The 18,112-nt window shown below is 42.2% G+C and overlaps 2 long non-coding RNA genes across 3 annotated transcripts in view; one reads left to right on the top strand and one right to left on the bottom strand.

Moving 5' to 3' along the window:
- The window catches only part of LOC308479912, a 37,047-nt gene extending 32,840 nt beyond the window's left edge, over positions 1–4,207 (bottom strand). For both annotated transcript variants that reach the window (XR_013987891.1, XR_013987892.1), the window contains exon 1: positions 3,370–4,207. This is a non-coding gene — a long non-coding RNA (uncharacterized lncRNA). The remainder of the gene's footprint in view (positions 1–3,369) is intronic.
- Positions 4,208–4,342: 135 nt separating this feature from the next.
- On the top strand, positions 4,343–7,914 carry LOC308474531. Its single transcript, XR_013984772.1, has 2 exons — positions 4,343–4,437; positions 7,092–7,914. It is a non-coding gene; the product is annotated as an uncharacterized lncRNA (long non-coding RNA).
- The last annotated feature ends 10,198 nt before the right edge of the window (positions 7,915–18,112 follow it).

Here is an 18,112-nt window from a genome sequence, read left to right as displayed (position 1 = left end):
GATTGGTATCAGAAGAATGCAGAGTTCTTAGAGTTGGTCAAGCATTCGGCAGCCATCTTGCAAGTTGTTGGTCTCAGTCAGGCAGAACAGCATTCCTGCCACTGTGTTTGCACCCCACTGAGCTCCCTATAAGTTCACCTCTCGACCTCTCAGTAAACAATAGTGACCCACCTGCCAGGAAGCTAGCAAAATGGCAGCACCACACCTGGTGAGCTGCTACTACCATGGGAATCTCCTCTGCTGCCTTTAGTATCCCGACAATAGCAGGAGGGGAAAAGAAACATTCAAGGAGTATGCTGGTGGAGGTTTTGGGTCCAGTAGATTCTCCTGTTCCTCTGACACACAGAGAATGGGTAGGAGAGTGTGCTGGCCTTAATCCCAGTGTACATATATTTCCTTCCAATGGGAGGAGCTGCTTTTATAAGGACATGGAAAAGGGGGAGAAGATAAAGTGCCACCCTTCCATTTTTCTGCTCTTCCTTTGGTGGCTCCTCCACCTTGGAGCCCTCCCTCCCTTGAACCCTTTGGATTGTTTTGTTATTCCATTCTTATTTTTTAAACCACCTTCAAACAACACGTGATAAGGTGAAGGAAAAATATATTTTAAAAGACCTGAAATTTTATTACGAATCAGCTTGCTTATGTTGGCTAAAAGAATGGATGACATTGCAGAACTCAGATTTACTAGATTTGGAAGGTTTCAATAATCGCTTTGGGTGGCATGCCTACCTAGGATATGAAAAAGTTAAAATTCATACAGGCTTCCTGAATCATATCATAAGGAAGCCACTATATAAGGTATGGGAGAAGTATAAAGATTTATTGGAACCAAAAACTCCATGGTGGCTAACCCCTCTGGAGGCCATTGCAGTGAAAAGAAAAAAAATGGAAACAAATTGGGCCACGTACAAAGCCCTATTAGAAGAAGATAATCAATTGAAAGTGAAACAATTCGAAGAAATCAGACATCACCTAATGGACTGGCTACAATATTACCAATTAAATGAGGTTTTAAAGACAGACAGGAAAAAAGGTTTTGCAACAGAAGAATCAAAATTAGATAAAGAATTAATACAGAATAAGAAAAGTAATATCTAAAATGTACAAGTTTCTTTTAGAGTGGGAGGTGAAAGATGAAGAGGTGAAAGAAGTAATGATTAAGTGGGCAAAAGATTTTGGTAAGAATATCCAATTGTCGGCATGGGAAAGATTATGGAATAAAGAATGGAAATTTACGGCATGTTATACACTAAAGGAAAATTTCTAGAAGATGTTCTATAGGTGGTATATAACTCCCAGCAAACTGGCCAAAATGTATAAAATGAGATCTAATACTTGCTGGAGGTGTAAACAGGCAGAAGGGCCATATTTTCATATGTGATGGGGCTGCAAAAAAAATTAAGAATTTCTGGGACATTTATGAGGAATTGAAAAAAACGTTTAAGCAAACTTTTACAAAGAAATCAGAAGCCTTCCTCTTGGGCATTTTAGATTCAGATATTCCAAATAAATAAAAAAAAGGAGAATATTTCTATATGCTACAACAGCAGCAAGAATACTGATTGCAAAAAAAATGGAAAGGAGAATCAATATCAACAAAAGAGGAATGGCAGAATAAACTATTTAAATATCTAGAATTAGCAAAAATGACAGAGACAATTAGGAGACAGCCAAACCAAAAGTTCAAAAAAGAGTGGGAAACTTATAAAGAATATTTTAAAAAAACAGTGTCCCCAAGTCAAAACCTGGACATGCTTTGATTAATTTTCGCAAATTACAAGACAGATTATAAGTATAGCATACAGATAACAGAGGAAATAGGAAAATGACCAAAGAAGCAGATTAACAAAAAGATAAGACAGACTCGCATTGAGGAAGATGGAAGTCCATCAGGAAAGTTAAATAATTGGGAATTAAGAATATGGTGGCATAAATTATCTTTTCAGAACTTATGGGTGTATGGATGGGTGTTCTTCCTCCCCCCCCCCCATTTTTTATTTTGTGTGTTTGTGTCTGTTATTTGTAAGAAATGGAACAATTTGTAAAACGTAAGAAAACTAATAAAAAGCATTATAAAAAATAAATTAAAAAACATTTAAAAAGCAAGCACTTTGGACTGGTGTAAATGCTATTTTAAATGCTATTATATCAGCTCTGTAAATGCTATTATATCAGCCCTGAGTGCTCACTGGAAGGACAGATCCTGAAGCTGAGGCTCCAATACTTTGGCCACCTCATGAGAAGAGAAGACTCCCTGGAAAAGACCCTGATGTTGGGAAAGATGGAGAACACAAGGAGAAGGGAACGACAGAGGATGTGATGGTTGGATAGTGTTCTCGAAGCTACGAACATGTGTCTGACCAAACTGCGGGAGGCAGTGGAAGACAGGAGTGCTTGGTGTGCTCTGGTCCATGGGGTCATGAAGAGTCGGACACGACTAAACGACTAAACAACAACAAATGCTATTTTGAAAGGCTAACTACTGTTGAGGTGGGAACACAGACAGAACACCCAATATGTTTTATGCAATATGGAGGAATATTGGATAAAAAGAGTTCAAACGGATTCAGCTTTAGGAATTTTAGGTGTGTTAGGCAGCAATTTTGCAGACTCACGAGGTCTACAGATTCCATCAACCCTTCCAAGAATTCAGGCAACAAAATGTTCTGCTCTTTAAGTAACCCAACACTGTAAAAAAAAAAAAAAATCCCACCAAACTGGCTTTCCCACTGCATGTTGCAACTATTCCAAGACCAGTGCAGAGAGGAAGAGGATCAAGCTGATGTCCTGGCAGGAATTAAGGTCTAAAAGCCTGCTGGGGCAAAAAAACCCTACTTATATTTTTAGTGTAACTATGTTATCCTGCCTCCCAGTCTTCCATCTGAGACCAGAACTTAATAACTGGTGGTCAGCAAACATCCAGTAACCACAGCTCTTTAATCTGAGCAGGCTGAAAGCAAAGAGTAAAGCTACCATAACTTCCGTCATAGAGCTTCAGTATGCTGATGACAACATAGTGTGTGCACGCTTAGAGGATGACCAAACCATCCTAAGTATCTTCACAGAAGCTTATGAGAAGCTTGGCCTGTCACTCAACATCCAAAAAACCAAAGTGCTGCACCAACAAGTACAAAATAACCCCTTTGCAGTGCTACAAATCCAACTTAATGGTGTAACGTTGGAAAAAGTTGATCACTTCTCCTACCTGGGCAGTTATCTTTCCACAAGGGCAAACACTGATGCCGAAATCCATGATCGCCTGGGCTCTGCGAGTGCAGCTTTCTCCCGATTGAAGTGCAGCATGTTTGAGAACCGGGACATTCGCAGGGAAACCAAAATGCTTGTTTACAAAGCTATTGTACTACTAACCTTACTATATGCTTGTGAAACATGGACCACTTATAAACGCCATCTCCAATTCCTTGAAAGATTGCATCAACGGTGTCTCCAAAAATTTTTACACATCACTTGGGAAGACAGACGAACTAATATCAGTGTACTGGAAGAAGCAAAGATCACCAGTGTTGAAGCAATGATTCTTCAGTATCAACTTCGTTGGACTGGTCATGTTGTGTGGATGCCTGATGATCGTCTTCCAAAGCAACTACTCTATTCCGAACTTAAAAATGGAAAGCATAACGCTGGTGGTCAACAAAAGAGGTTTAAAGAATGTCTCAAGGCAAATCTTTAAAATTGTAGTATAAACACCAACAATTGGGAAACACTTGCCTGCGAGCGCTCCAATTGGAGAACAGCCATTAACAAAGGTGTCATGGGCTTTGAAGACACTCGAACGCAGGACGCAAGGGAGAAACGTGCTAAGAGGAAGGCATGCTTGGCAAATCCACACCGTGATCAACTCCTGCACAGAAACCAATGTCCCCACTGTGGAAGGAGATGTGGTTCCAGAATTGGCCTCCACAGTCACTTACAGACTCATTGTTAAAATCTTGTTTATGGAAGACAATCTTACTTGGCTACAAGTGATCGCTAAAGAAGAAGAAGACATGACACAGACAGGCACTCTTGCTTGAAGTCATCCTGTGTCCTAAAAGCATGCCTTCTTACCTGCATAAGAAGAAGTACATCAGAAGATGGGAGAGAAGAAAGAAACTTCCACCTAGTTTAAGGTACAAAGGGCACCTTTCTAATCAAAGTGGTCAGTACTGTGTGGGCATGAGGACCAATGTCTCTCTGCCACCTTCACTTGAGTAGCAGGTATAGAAAAAGCACATTGGTCAGTTTTTTCTCTCTTCATCAGGCAAGCAGCATCAGTATGAGGTCACAATGGACAAGCTTTATGAGGCGGGCAGTAACTTCAAAGTGCATTGTTATGTCTGTGGGTCTGTCTGTCTCAACTTGCAGTAGGAAGAAGCCGGAAGTGGGCAACATATCTCTTTCTTACGTGCACACTGAATCAGGCAGAAGCAGGAGTGTGTGGGTACAGTCTTTTTTTCTAAAGAAGGCTGCTCATTTAGGAAGAAAAAGCCCTACTGGAAACAATGAACCCAGAATTAAAAGCAGAGAGGAGCTCAAAGCTGTAATACCCTAGTAATAATTTTGGCACACCTTCCATTCTATGCCCATCATTATCTGGGTATTGCCAAGCTGTGGCACCAAGCAAAGCCCAGTATGTGTGCCTTCCTGGAATATTTGCGATACCACTTGACCTGCAAGGGTGCTAATTGTTGTGATTCATGTTCCTCACCCCTTCCTTCTCTACTTAGCACCTTGCTTAAATTGCTACATCCCAGCCACATGGTAGGCAACTGTGAGGCAACCCTAAAACTAAAATAGTGCTTATCTTCTATTTAGTTTTAATTATTTGCCACATTTAGTTTTGGTTATTATAAAGTAATGATAAATGCATATATCTAGTGCATCACAAATGTATGTTTTGCTTGAGATTTCTAGCTCACCCAAAGCAACAGCAGAGATTGAGTTCTGATTTCATTTTGCAAGGGCCCCATTTAAAGGTTCAAGAATATGGCTTAACTGTTCATTGTTACCAGTTTGGATGTGAGCAGAAAGACTGGAGATTTTACACACACACACACACACACACACACACACACACACACACACACACCATTTTGTAAAAGCAAAACAAAGCAAAAAAGAAAAAGAAAAGAGCTTGCTATTGATTATACTTCTGGATTATTGCTTGCTTTTTATTCTCCAGTCAAAGCACTATCTGGCTTGTCATTGTGCGTTGCCAGTCTATTTCTCAACACACCTGGCTATTGTGCATCATACTGTGTTCTATTAAATTGTATTAAGTGTAGACATTTTACATCGCCTCCTGATTCACTTGTTCACACTAAGCTATGGTATGGCTTAACATTACATGCAAACAAGGACACTAGTATTTCTGTTCCCACCAGTATCTAGGAGAACACTAATCTTTGTAACTGTGAATCTCTGATTCACAGCAAAGGGGATGAAATTCAGCTCAGTTTGCATTTTTATTTCAACCTGCCTTATTCACACTTCCTGAAACAGCGCACAAACCAAAACACAGTTGTTCTTCAAAATCCACACTTCGTCCAATTTGGCAATGCCTTTCTGTACTCAGCACATGTATACTAGGAGAAATGTGTGTAAAAATGTATTTTAAAGTGAAAATAACACAAAAATGCATTCTATTTTTGCTAACTGCTTGCAAATCAATCAATCAATCAATCAATCAATCAATCAATCAATCAATCAGGAGCTGTGCCCTTTAAAATGCTGATCCCCCACCCCGAAATCTTTATAAAAATTCACAAAGTGATGCAGAAATTTGAAGAGCCAAATTTAAGATTGGAAAAATGAGCAACTGAGAGAAACAGAAGTTGACAGATCCCTAGTTGGGATGGAACTTTGCGTCACAGAGATCAGTTGAAATCCTAAAATATTTACCTAAAATGATCACATCCACACCATACATTTAAAACACATTTACAGCACACAGCTTCTCCCAAAGAATCCTGTAACAAATCGTTCAAAAACTATAGGTCCCAGGATTCTTTGTGGGGTGTCACATGCTTCAAATGTGCTTTAAAAGAGATTAGCCTTAAAGCTACACAGTTTTTGATGTTCTTAAGGCTTTTCACTTCCAGCACCCTTAACTTCAGGCTGGGTTGCAGCCATTATCCTACTTCCTCAGACAAATGAATATATAGAGTGAGGTGGTTGGGGGGGAGAGAGAATGTGAACTTAGGTAAAATCTACTACTACTACTACTGATTTCTTTTAAAATCACATGTTTAATGTGGGTGGGGTTTTTTGTATTCTTAAACTGGTTTCACACTCTTGAACCCTGTCAAGAAGTGCCTCAGAATCCTGGATGCTATCCAAAGGACTGTAGTTTGAGCAACAATGAATATTCTTTAGTTTATATTTGCAGATATTAGGATGAAGGGTTACACACACACACATATTTACATGGGATTACTCAATTTGTTGACCAATCTTCTCTTGCGTTTTGTGTATGCTTAGGAGTCATGGTGTGGTCAGCATAAGCAAATACTTGGAGCGGATTTGCAACACACTTTTCTCAAAGCCCTGTTGAGCTTAATGTTTTGTTTAATACCAAAGAGGAAGTAGAAATATATTTTTTCCCCATTTCACTAGCAGGTGCTCTGTAATTGTAGCTTATAAATATTTTATCAGCGTAAAGTCTAAGGGAAAGTCCCACTCTGGCCCACTCTGAAGAAGAGCAACATGATCCATGTTGAACATGAGCATCACTCTCCACCACCACCTGTATATTGCACACATAGTTGAAAGTTTGTTACTAAACATCTTGATAAAGCAAAATACATGCCTCAACATTGCAAGTCATTTTTCCCAACTAAAACACTCACTTGCACCACATGCTTGTGTGAAGTGTTCCATTCCATTTCCCAGAATGCTTCTTAAATCCTCTGAAAATAGAATAATGGTAACCATGGAGGATTCTAGCAATCAACGTGGTATAAAATGACCATGGCCAGACAACCAGTAAAGCTTAAGAAATGTGTATCTCATCTGGGTCAAATATAATGAGTAGTGGTTTGTGAATTTAAAATGTGACTATTAAAAGTAAACAATTTCATTTTTATTCCAAGGTTGCATGGAACTGGATCAATTCACTCACTGGATCAATATGGACTCATATCCAGGACCATCCCACTGGCATCAGATTCTGCACCTGGCCCTTCAAAGCCTGAGGATGCACCTTTGCATGTGAATAATCAACTATTGATGCCTCTGAGGGTCAAGAAAGCCTTGTGGAGTCTCCACAAACCAAGTCCTCATAGCCCAGTCTCACCACCTAGGAGCTAACAGCTGCACCAAAGGACTTTGGCCCTTTAACTGGCATGTTGCAGCACACAGAAAGCAGGATTTCATTCGTGATCCTTCGGGTCAGGCTATAAAGGTAGCGCTGAGGCAGCTCATTCCTTGTGCTCTCCATCACAGAAATGTTGCTTAACTGCTTACCCTTGTTCCTGTCCAGGGTCCTGACCTGACCCTAGCATGAAGCTGGCTCAGGAAGTCCTTCTTTCCACCATATTCCTCGGGCCTTTGCCTCAGCTTGGAAAAATAATCTAAGCTCGTCCAATTGTGAGTCGGGGAAGACTTCAAGCAATGGGAGACCTTTGTGCAAGTTGCCTTTGTGTGTCATGTACTGCAGGAGAGCTAAGCTGAATTATATATGTATGGTTGGCATAATTTACATAGTACTTTTGCTGCAAACTTCCTTCACTTTATCCCACCTTTCCTCAGTTTCCTCTTCTTCCACCTTCCCTTTTCCTGTAAATTTCGCCTGAAGTATCTTTATTGTAATTTCTGTAGTCATATACTGCATCATATGTTGCTTATATATAGGTAATACCATATACAATTTGGGCAACAACTGAGATTGCTTTAATAAATTGTTTATCTCCCATATCTTGTGTCCAAGTTAACCATTACTTTTGATCACCAAACATGGTGACTAATTCACCCCTTTACTGAACAACCAGACCTCTCTTAGTCCTGCATCAGTACTCCCCAATGTTTTCTTCCCTTGTGATGGGTTGGTATTAATGAGACTAAGTGGGTGCCAGTATGCATGAGAACTCCACTGAGGTATAACACTAGACCAGGAAAGAATACCCTCACTTGGCAAAACATGTTATTTCCAGTCCCTTGGCTTCAATGGGCAGAGCCCATCTGCAGCAAGAGGACCATGTACACAAACAAGATTCCAGTAGGCTCAACAGAGGCCAGTTTTTCTCACCACCCTCTGTGTATGTGCATGTGAATATTGCATTATTAATATTGCATGTGAATATTGCATTATTAATATCTAATAATTCATTTTTGAATTGTTGTAATCCACCCTAGGACCTTACGGTGATAATAATATCAATAATACAGGCAGATGGACAAATAATCTGGAATAGGGGTTATAGATGAGGGAGAAATTCCTTTGCTTCACATAGTTATATTTATAACTGTGAATATGTGGTTTGTAATTTTTTTTAATGTATGGTTGCCCACTGTGCTTTAAACATTTTTGCTCTTTTTAGGGTTTTCTTTTATTTAAAAACATGGGACAGAAATTAAATAGAACTGATTTTTAAAAAGAAAGGAGAAGCCGTGTTCATTTCTCATATTAGATGAAAAGACCTATTTGGGAGGTTACAGGGTTATTTCAAAACCCGGGATACATACACTAATCTTTTAAACTTCTGCTAATAGCTGGCATCCCTTTGATCCATACATCAGGCTAAGTGAGACCAAGTGACTGGAAGAACAACACTGATCCCTTTCAAAGCACATAACAGCAGTTGGCTGAGGTTGCTTTGCTAATGACTCTCAAGGCAAATGGAGAAAAGCAGGTGTAAACTGCTGGTTGTCACCACCAGAGGGAGAAAGAGGGTACAGCATAATATACTTCCCTGTTAAAAAAAAATTGGAAAAGGATAGATGAATTTTCAGGGCAGTTTTTTAATGCAAAACTGGTTCACAATTACCGCCATATTTACCCTCAAACCAGTCTGGAGACAGACAGACAGATGCAGGCCTGCAGGGATAGGTCTTTGTTTATTTCTACTGAGGAACCATGGAGAAATGCTATGCACACTGCCTTGAAAGTCAACAGGATTCCTTCCATGTACGTTGGCACCTCCATTTCCCAGTAGATATTGATCAACACTTACGCAGGGCACCCAGCAAATCCATGACATAGCTGAGATTTTAAGCATGTCTCGGGCCTAGGCTTAACACACTGGGACCTTCAAGCATGGGGTATGTTGTGAGGAATTTCTCGGCTTAAATCAGATGTAATTTTACTGTTTAGTGTTGCATGACAGACCTCCCAGGATGTTTGCTGCATTCTTGGATCCGTTGTATAACTTTGCATTTGTGTTTCATCTCCTGATAAATGACCCAAAATAAATTTCAAATACACCTGCACACAACACTTCAGTTCTCATTAGCAGTACAAGTTCTGAGCATCCTCATGGAACCAGATAGTAATGCAGCAAACTCAGTGAAACCCCCCGGCTTCTGCCAGCCCTCCTGGCTGCTGTTTTCTCCTCTCCTCTCCTCTTCTTGCAACTTCTTTGAGAAAGTGTGCAGTGTAGAGAGAAGGGATTTCGGCAGCTGTGAGTGCTGGTGGCAAACGATTGTGAGCGAAATATAGGGAGGGGCTGGGAACAGGAACATCATGTTGAGGGTCATGGGTTTCCAAACTCCAGATGATTGCTTCAGAATCCCCACTCCCCATTTCTGAAATTCACTGCCATAACTACTTGCAAGGAGTGCGGCAGACAACAAACGCTGGAATTGCAGTATAACACATCCAGTTTGAGCAGGATTTTTATGCCAAGGGTTACTCTTAAAATGGGGTCTGGGTCACTTGTAAAGTGGAACCCAAATGTATTATGACCCAAATGTATTATGACAAACACTTAACTGCTTCATCATCCCTTGACGTCCATATTACTGTAATTTCTGGTTTCATTTATGGATATACAAATGGTAAAGTGCAAAAATCCAGGAAGAGGTTTTACTGCTGTAGTTTCTGAACCAAAGTAGATCTTAGTCTGATTTCCTCCTTCCTTGTGAGAAAGGGCAAAAATAAGTGTGGTTTTCTAAATAGGAGCTGAGATCAGCAGTCTAAGCTGATTATTTTTCATGATTATTTTTTGTCAGGATAAAAGTTTGTATATTTCTCTATTCTTCAGCATTCCTTGAAAAATATTAATATTTCTTTTGCTTAGACATTTTATTCATGTTACCTGCTGTTATCATAGCATATCATAGCAGATAAATTTGATTGTCTATATAGTACTGACATTCAGTATGTGATCCCTGAATGGCTGGGATCGTTCATGTCACTGGTTCAGATCTAGGGGTTAAAAGTGCTGCTGAAGCAATAGCAGCCAGGTGGAACAATCATATCAAACAACAGAGGGGGGAATCGTTAGTATTTGCACAAAATGTTTTTCAGGAAATATTGTTATCACACCAAACCTGATATTTTGACTTAATAATCAAAACTGAATAATGTAAATAATAAATTATTATTATTATTATTAAGTACACCCAAAGAGCTCATCCCCAATACACCTCCTCTCTCAGCCATGGAAGCTGGATATTTTCTTTTCTTTTCTTTTCTTTTCTTTTCTTTTCTTTTCTTTTCTTTTCTTTTCTTTTCTTTTCTTCTTTTCTTTTCTTTTCTTTTCTTTTCTTTTTTTATAGCTCCACCTTAACTTCGAGGTTTCTGATAGAATGGATGAGATGGGAGAAGACAAGAGGTTTTGAGGTGGGATTTGTACCTTTTATCTGACCTAGTAGGGATGCATTTATATGGCAATTCATTCCATTTCCCCGACATTTTCCTAACTGTTCGTTTTCACAATATATGTGCGCTTCCACATGGCATAAAAGCCACTTCTGGAAATCTAGCAAAATATAGTGGAAGTTTAGTTACCATTTCCAAATCAATCGGTTCCAGAAATAACCTGTTTGCAACCCCCAAAATCTCAGGAGCAAAGTGACACTTTTTAGGAGAGTATATCGCCATACGGTTCTTTCTGACATTTTCATGGGTGAGCCATGAGGGAAGAGAAGCACACATGTGCAGAAAGGGTGAAGGAGCAGTGATGTTGTCCAATGACGTTCATTTTTGTGTTACGCTACGCTCACAGGTGGGAATGAAATTTACATGTCAGTATATTGGTCAAAAAGTCACAGATACATAACACAACACATACTGCAGTATGAAAGGAACAGCAGAAAATGGGAAAGAAGTGCCAACATTAAAACCAGGAAATCTAATGCAATGTTCCTCGTGTCTGAAAGCACCCTAGGTGTTTGGTGCTGTCAAAGAATATTGTTCATGAAGTACCTTTTACTTTCATACAGCTATTATGGTAAGTATAGGCCCAAACACATTGAAACTGTTTTAACTGTCAGCGCTAAAGGAATTTCCAAAACGTTTTGTTAAGTTACTGGAACAAAAGATTTTTTACCAACTCTGCGAGTCTTAAATGGTACAGCCTGTCTGTATTTAACCTTACAATACTTAGCATTCTTGTTTTGGGTACGGTGCTGGAAGGATTCATAGTAACAATTTATCAGTGGGAATGAAAGTTAAAAGGGGGAGTGGGTAAATGCAACTTCACTATTTTGTGCCCAAACAGAACATTGCTTTCTCAGACATGACACATTCCACCAGCCATGCCCAAGGACCCAACAAGAGTGATCCACAGAGATCTCTACTCAAGGTTTCTACTCATAGTTCTCTCATATTAAGAATACAGAAAACTGCCTGGCAGAGGAGGAATAGTACTCTTGCAGGCAGGGTGAGTCCACATAGCGGATTCAATGCTGCGTACAGTGGTACCTTGGGTTACATATGCTTCAGGTTACATACGCTTCGGGTTACAGACTCCGCTAATCCAGAAATATTACCTCAGGTTAAGAACTTTGCTTCAGGATAAGAACAAAAATTGTGCTCCAGCGGCGCAGCAGCAGCAGGAGGCCCCATTAGCTAAAGTGGTGCTTCAGGTTAAGAACAGTTTCAGGTTAAGAACGGACCTACGGAACGAATTAAGTACTTAACATGAGGTACCACTGTATTGCAAAATAATGTACTCAGTATGAAAAACACTGTCTAATCAAGTGTTCATTAGAAAAGCAATACAATACAATACAAACATTAGTCCGCCTTTGTATTTTAAAAGATGAAGAAGGTAGGGTTGCCATTTTTAGGAAACCACCGAAACTGTTTTTTAAAGAAAACCCCCCAAAAGTTTTTGAGCTTTTTTTTGGCAGCTCTACAGAAGGTGACTGAGCTTGCAGTGCTCAATGTACCACTAAGCTCCTTTCCATTTACCTCTTTTGACATTTCATTTAATCTCCCACAGACCACATTGCTTTAAATAGTAAAGACTCTCCTCCCTGAAAGAGAGGGGAGTGGTTGTGGGCGGGAGCCCGAACACCGCTCCTAGCAGGGGGCGTTGCCCCCTGCCTCCAGCTCACCTGGCTGGCACTCACGCCCCCCCCCGGTGGCCGCCCAACCAGGTGCCATGGGGGGGGGCGTGTCCAGCAGCCTTTATGCTGCAGTGCCTGCCTCTCCCCGGCCTCATTTCTCTTTGTCGTCCGATGGGCGCCGCAACCACGGCCGCGCACCTGGGGCTACCGGCGGACAGGATCAAAGAAATGGGCCGGTGGAACTCCAATGCTTATAAGTCTAATATGTGACCTGCAGCTTTACCCTACTTATCTGCCTTTTCTTTTCTGTATTTTACCCCCAGCTATGCTCAGGAGAAGCGTGTGGATTTGCGGCCACAGTATAGTTCATTGGGCCCGCGTACGAGCGGTGAGCTGCGGCCTTGCATACAATCTTGGCCTTCCACATGGTGTTCGAGTTTCCTGGCTTTCGAGAAGAGGCATGCGTTGGGAGGAGCTTATGCCATTGCTGTGGGAGAAAGTAGCCAAGTTCGGCCCTCCCGACATCCTTGTAATTCATTTGGGGGAGAATGACCTCGCTAACAGAAGGAGTGTGGACTTGTTGTGGAGCATAAAAAGAGACTTGAATGCATTTGCAGCCTTGTGTCCCAGAACAACAGTGTTCTGGTCCTCCTTCTTGAAACGAACTGTTTGGCGCGGTGCGCAAAGCTGTATGGCCATTGAAAGAACCAGGAAACTCGTAATTCGGGCGGTAGCCCGTTGGGTGCGCTCTATGTATGGCCGAGTCATTTATCATGACCGTATCCGGATCGGCGACCAAGCTTTATACCGGAATGACGGCGTCCACTTATCGGATCTGGGGAACGACATTTGGTTAGCTAGTGTCAGCAAAAGCATCTGGGATTGGTTGCAGCTTTGAAGGTATTGGCGGCGAGCCTTTAGCTCGGGTGGCGGTTAGGCATTGGAATAATGTGTTGTGGTGTGTCGAAGTGCTAGGTGTGGCCATCGCCTATGCCTTCAATTTATAGGGGTATTCCGTTAAAGGAATCTGGCGGTCGTGTATTCCGTCCGAAGCCTGCTTGGCGGGAGGCCATGGCACGACCCTCGGTGACATCAGGGGTGAGCCTATAGTTGGATTAGCATCAACAGGTGTTGACCCCCTGGTGAATAAACCCACTTGTTTTGTGATCCAATGCCTAAGCCAATACCTTTTCATTGCTGTAATCAATAAAGTTGTGGCCTTTTCTAGCCCATTAACCTTATATCACGTGTCCCTGTGTCTTCATTTTACTTCGCGGGGGTCGGGTCCTCGCACCACAAAGACTCTCCTCCCTGAAAGAGAGGGGAGTGGTTGTGGGCGGGAGCCCGAACACCGCTCCTAGCAGGGGGCGTTGCCCCCTGCCTCCAGCTCACCTGGCTGGCACTCACGCCCCCCCCCGGTGGCCGCCCAACCAGGTGCCATGGGGGGGGCGTGTCCAGCAGCCTTTATGCTGCAGTGCCTGCCTCTCCCCGGCCTCATTTCTCTTTGTCGTCCTGAGCGAGTCACCCACCCTCCACTCCCTTTGAGTTAGGGCTTAGGTCATTGGCCTTGCTATGGACCTTAGGTTGGTCGCCCCGGTTGCCCGGGGGGCCTGGTAGGAGTTTTTCCATTTGGCATTAGGCTTTTTGGTTTTTTCGCCTACCTCATAGCAATCGTCACAACTTTCTGGTGGTATTGGTGGGTAGGTTAGGCATTGGAATAATGTGTTGTGGTGTGTCGAAGTGCTAGGTGTGGCCATCGCCTATGCCTTCAATTTATAGGGGTATTCCGTTAAAGGAATCTGGCGGTCGTGTATTCCGTCCGAAGCCTGCTTGGCGGGAGGCCATGGCACGACCCTCGGTGACATCAGGGGTGAGCCTATAGTTGGATTAGCATCAACAGGTGTTGACCCCCTGGTGAATAAACCCACTTGTTTTGTGATCCAATGCCTAAGCCAATACCTTTTCATTGCTGTAATCAATAAAGTTGTGGCCTTTTCTAGCCCATTAACCTTATATCACGTGTCCCTGTGTCTTCATTTTACTTCGCGGGGGTCGGGTCCTCGCACCACAAATGCCCACACCTAGGAATAGCTCATCTCCAAATGGAAACCCACGCAGCTTGTTTGCAAAGTACGTAGCCAGGATGGTGTAGATTAGCTTATTCAAACAGTTTTAGTTGCTTTATTGATTGATTAAATTCCAGGCAAAGAGTGTCCCTGCTCCCTAGGCTTTTTTGGAATCCATCACATTACAGTCATGCTTTCTTGCAGAGGATAACTTCAGCAAACAAATAGCAGAATAACATTGTCTCCTTCACTGATGCTGTTGAAAGCAGGTGGGGCATTTTATATTCTGTACTCTTCTAGCATATAGTGGGCTCAGCATTTAAAGAGCCATCTTGATAGGAACAGAACTACATGCAGAGGGAAAGGAAAACCCTTCCCTGTATGAACTGAAACGTTTACTCTGCAGATAATGAACTTCATGTTATGAGGAGATGGAGCAGAACAGGTTGACTAGAGAAACAACACTAGTCTCATAAGCATTTGACTCTTCTTAGTCAGGGATGGAAGACTAAAATTAATGCAGGCTAGAGGCTACAGTACACAAAATCAGAAAATCTGCTGAGCATCTAAATCACCCGAGCCAGGGACAAACAAATCGTTCAGCACAGAGAAACACAATGGAAATGTCTCACGATATGAAATTTTGTATCCATGTTTTTATCACATAATTAAAATACACCACATGAATGTGATTAATGCCGAGGCAAAGTTGAATCTCACATACTCCATGGCATTTGCATATTTGCTGATGCAGGTCTAATTGTCCTTCCACATAAGGGGTCCAAGGGAATAGAATGCACTAGTTCAGCATGTATATCCCCCAATCAGCCCATCAATGCTCTGTATGATATTGGACCAATGGTGGCAAGTTCCTGAGCCACCACTTCATGGCCAGCATGGGCTAGGCCATCCACTTCAGTCCTTGTCCATTATTTATTTATTTCCCTGGTTTCTGGTCCACCTTTAAATCCCAAAGGTAGGATTCATAAATAATAAAATCTAATTACATTAGGGCTGCCTATTTCAGGCTTCTGCAACCCAGATCCTGTTAGATCATTTTCGGGCGTGGGAATACAGGATCTAAACAGATGAGTCTTCAAACCCTGCCTTGCTTAACCTCACACACTGTATGCCACACAGGAGAAGCATTTGGAATATCTGAGAAATCCAAACAAATTTTTGAAATCCTGCTGAGCGAGCTTTCAGCTGAAATTGCTCTTCTGTTTTCCAGTACCTTTCTGCAAAGCTTGAATGCGGAGCACTTGTTATATACTAGCCCACAGTAAGTCTCAGAAGCTTCCACCCCTCTCCCAATATTGGATTTGGATTTGGATTTGATATCCCGCCTTTCACTCCCTTTAAGGAGTCTCAAAGCGGCTAACATTCTCCTTTCCCTTCCACCCCCACAACAAACACTCTGTGAGGTGAGTGGGGCTGAGAGACTTCAAAGAAGTGTGACTGGCCCAAGGTCACCCAGCAGCTGCATGTGGAGGAGTGGAGACGCGAACCCGGTTCCCCAGATTGCGAGACTACCGCTCTTAACCACTACACCACACTGGCTCTCTATTGCACCAGGAGTACAGGCATACATACGACGTTTTATTTGCATGCCGTCTTTCCATAGTTAAAACCATGTTCAAGGCGGCTTACAACATGAAAAAATTACATAATTAACAAACATAACAAAAGTAGTCATAAACAATCAATAAAATATCAAAAGTACACAACCAATTGAACAATTACCACATTAATCATAATAAGACTTACAATAAAGATACAAATAATTACTATTAATAACAGCAACAACCCCCACCAACAACCACCTCCAAACAACACCCCAACCCTAGAGTCTGTTTGACAGCTTCAGCTTTTGTTGTTGGAGTCAGTCAGAGCCCCACTCTCCCAGGCATGGAGCAGGTCTCCCAGGAGTCACAACCATGAGTAGACACTGGAGCACCACTTAGATCCCCATTTCATATTTGGGCATGACGGAATCACTTCACTCTTGGCTGCATGGCATTTTTGCACCCAATGAAAGGTGTTTGTGCTGAGTCTTTGTGGATTGAGAATATACACCTTCATCCAGGAATGTCAAACAGTACTAGGAATGTAGGTGTCAGGCTTTGGGGAATAGGCTCCCCCCCCCCCCCGTGGCAGTAGATAAGAAGATCAAAGAAATGAACGTCTTACTAGTTAGAAACTAGAGTGAGAGAACAAAGAACACATCTTCTAGAAATGGCGGTGCTCCCAATTAAGGATCACGCCTCTTTCCGTCCCTATTAATCTACATCACTCCTACGTCTTGTAATCTGAGTTTGTAACCTCTGTGCTTTCTATTCTGAGACTTTCTGAGCTCTTTGGGACTTTGGGGAGATCAGAGGAATGCTGTCCAACAACTGTGAATCTGTTAACCCTCTCTCTTCCAGTGTTTCTTCTCATAGCTGTTCCCCATCCAGTATTTCCCAGCTTCTGCCTTCTGAACTATGCCTCTCTGCAAACCACTGTTCCAAATCTATACTGTTCTCCTGCTCCTGGGAAGATTCAGGAGCAGGGGCAGGAGCAGGGGGAAGTGGGTGGCTCCCACCATTCCTCCTCAGTGCAGCCCTCCCCAGCACGGTCCCTGGCAGTAGGATGCTGCCTTACACCAAGTCAGACCATTGGCCCATCTAGACCAGAAGTATCTGCACTGACTGGGAGTAGCTGTCAGAAAGACATCAGTCCTTCCTGGAGGTGCTGCAGATTGAAGCTGGGAACTTCTGCATCGAAAGCAGGTGGTCTATCACTGAGCTGCAGCCCTTCCCCAATTAAACACTTGCTGATGAGTCTGCCAGCTCCCTGTTCTGCCAAGGAACACTGCAGAGTCAGGAAGATTGCCCTCTCTATTGATCCTCCTAGGCAGCCTCCGCAGCCGCTCCTGGTGTTCGAGCTTGCCTGCCCACCTCCCCTCTGGTGATGCTTGCCTCTCTTCTTCCACCCCAGCCTTTCCCATGGCTTAAGGCAGTCTCCGACACTAGGGCTATGTCAAGATGTGAAAACCCCATTGCTGTGATCCCTGCACATCACTTGATGGCCTGCCCATGTTATCAATTGGTTGGGCCAACAGCATCACCATACTGATAAAAGGCAAAAGATTTATGCGATCTGAAGAGAAACCAGAGTATGCATCACCATACTGGTGAAAGGGCAAAGGTTGCCCAATTCCTAATCAGTTTATTTATAAAAAAATGAAATGAAATGAAACCTATGTTTCACAGCATTTTAACCAACATGTGGCAAGGCATTTTGTACTTCCTGTGAGATATTACTAACCTTTGCCTCGGGTTACGAACATAAAACGTGAATGTGTCAAAACATATTTTCTCTGCAGCTGAGTATTTATATAGTCTTTGGAGTCTACATAACCTTTCCATAAATACATACCAGCAGCTTTCTAGGTACATAAATTCCAGATTGTCAAATGAGGACAGTTATTCAGCCTCTTGGCTATCTTCCTTCTACAAATAGGTTTCTCACAAACATGTTACAAAACTGGTATGTCTATGAGCTTTAAATTTAATGGGTGCATGTCTTTATCATACTGTCTACAGATCAAT

This window comes from Podarcis pityusensis (genome assembly GCF_964106645.2).
Source record: "Podarcis pityusensis genome assembly, chromosome: 1".
NCBI lineage: Eukaryota > Metazoa > Chordata > Lepidosauria > Squamata > Lacertidae > Podarcis > Podarcis pityusensis.
This window is presented reverse-complemented; position numbering and strand designations above follow the sequence as displayed.